Source organism: Arachis hypogaea, chromosome 11, assembly GCF_003086295.3.
Source record: "Arachis hypogaea cultivar Tifrunner chromosome 11, arahy.Tifrunner.gnm2.J5K5, whole genome shotgun sequence".
In the NCBI taxonomy this organism is placed as follows: domain Eukaryota; kingdom Viridiplantae; phylum Streptophyta; class Magnoliopsida; order Fabales; family Fabaceae; genus Arachis; species Arachis hypogaea.
In genome coordinates this window covers 44,140,366-44,142,542 of record NC_092046.1, presented here as the reverse complement: position 1 = coordinate 44,142,542, position 2,177 = coordinate 44,140,366, and the positions used below count along the sequence as shown (strand labels likewise).

General features: G+C 38.4%; 1 long non-coding RNA gene across 1 annotated transcript; it reads right to left on the bottom strand.

Annotated features, from left to right (window-relative positions):
- Positions 1 to 735: 735 nt before the first annotated feature.
- Positions 736 to 1,837, bottom strand: LOC140176521 (uncharacterized). Its single transcript, XR_011868131.1, has 2 exons — positions 1,561 to 1,837; positions 736 to 1,352 (listed from the first exon to the last, which is right to left on the bottom strand). It is a non-coding gene; the product is annotated as an uncharacterized lncRNA (long non-coding RNA).
- Between the last annotated feature and the right edge of the window lie 340 nt (positions 1,838 to 2,177).

Sequence of the window (2,177 nt, the reverse complement as noted above, 5' to 3'; positions counted from 1 at the left end):
TACTTGAAGTCTAATCCAGTCAGAGGTCTTTTCTTTCTCGTGACTCTTCTGTTCATATATGCGGATTCAGTGATTCTGATGGGGCGGATTGTCCAAATATTCGTCGTTCTTTAACTGGTTATTGCTTCTTTTTAGGAAAGTCTTTGATCTCTTGGAAATCAAAGAAACAATGGTTGATCAACAGAAGCAGAATATAGGGCTCTTGCAAACACCACCTGTGAGCTCCAATGGTTGATCAATATGCTGCATTTTCTCCAACTGATGCACTCCTATTCTTTTTTGCGATAATCAGAGCGCTCTACACATTGCAGCAAATCCTATTTTTCATGAGCGAACTAAACACTTGGAAGTTGATTGTCATGTGGTTCGTCAAAAGGCTCAAGCTAGAATGATGAAACTTCTTCCTGTCTCTTCTTCAGGACAATTGGTTGACATCTTTATTAAGCCATTTTCGTCTCATCTCTTTCATCTTAATCTCTCAAAACTAGGAGTTCTTTATATTTTTCATCCTCTAGCGTATGGAGGCGTATTAGAACAATAATAAGTAGTTGTGTTAGAGTAATGATAAGTAGTTGAGAGTTAGTAGTTGGTAGCTAAATATTTATGAGGTTAGTTTGAAAGATCCTTATAAATAGCATGACTCTTTATCATGTAAACAACAATTTTAATACATATATTCTTTTTTCTTATCTCGATTTTTTTTGTTTAGTCTTCATCTGACTCCTTGGAAGACACTAGTTACTTCAAAGAAGTATGGTGGACTTACTTTTAGAGATTCTAGACTTTTCAACATATCTCTTGGTAAATTGTTGTGGCAATTCTTATCCAATAAGGATAAATTATGGGTGAAAATCTTACAGCAGCACAAATACTTGAGGCATGGTGATTTGTTTAATGCTCAGGCTGATATTGGTTCCTCACATGTTTAGAAAGCCATTATTCTTGCAGCATCCAAGCTCATAATTAAAAGGTTTTAGTTGGAACATTGGGGCTATCACAAATTCCTTTTGGTTCTCCCCTTGGATGATCTTCAAATGGATTTTGTTCATATTTCTGACACAGATCTTCGAATATGTGATCTTATTATGAACAACTCTTGGCATTTACAATACATCTTCTCTTTTATCTCAGAAGAAATTAAAATTAGACGTTGATTCCTAGGACCCTTGGGTGCATGGTGAGGCCACAGCAGGGTGGTTTTGGCTAGGCTCTTCCGCCAGCAAATACAAGGCTAAAGAGGGATATGAGTGGCTCCTGAGAAGGTAAGGCTATTGTTTTGGCTATGTCTCCATCAAGCTCTTCCATATTGGGATTGAAGAATACCAACATTTGCTGCCGTTGCCAATCTTTTCCTGAGACAGCGATTCATTAGTTTCACGCAATCTAGGAATTCATCACAACCAAGGTACTTCGCGGCTGTGTGGTGCATTTGGTTAGATAGGAATGCTTATAATTTTCATAAAGAGAAAGATAAATTCTCTAATCAGTATTGCATACAAAGCTAGAGCTTGTAGTGAAGATTTCAGAGCCGTAGCAGTGCATAATGTCACGCAATCTTACCTTCCGGTTGCTGTCCACTGGAGTAATGGCAGCGTCTTTGCGGATTCCAGCAATTCAGGTTTTGGTTGTGTTCTTCGCGACAATAATGTTTAGATGCTTGAGCATGGAGCAAGTTTTATTGATTTGTGAGAAACTGATTCGGTTGAGGCCCTTCAACGTGGTTAATCCTTGTGAGTCAGCTCTTGTTCACAAAATTTTTGAGTTAAAGAATTGCAGGAGTGTGTCAATTCGGTTTGCCATTATCCATAGAGATACAAACAAAGTTGCAAATTCTTTGGCAAAGAAGGGAGCACTTGGGACGTGCCACCTCAAGAGTGAGAAGAGTATGGACACTTATGAATGGTTGTTAGTTGTTACCCAAGAGTGAAGAAAAACAGAGGATTCATTTCAATCGTCTGCGTACTCTCTACTCGTACTCTACCTGCACCTGTCAGACTAATGACGTCAGCAACATACTTTCTAATCGGGAAATATAGCAGAAGTTCATTAGTTCATTTCAAAATGATGGCAAAGATGGAAATTGGTAAAATGAAAATAAACCACGTGACCAAAATTCCCCTGCACTTCACATAAAGAACGAACCTTCACAGAAGCTCACACTATGACCCCAAATGAGT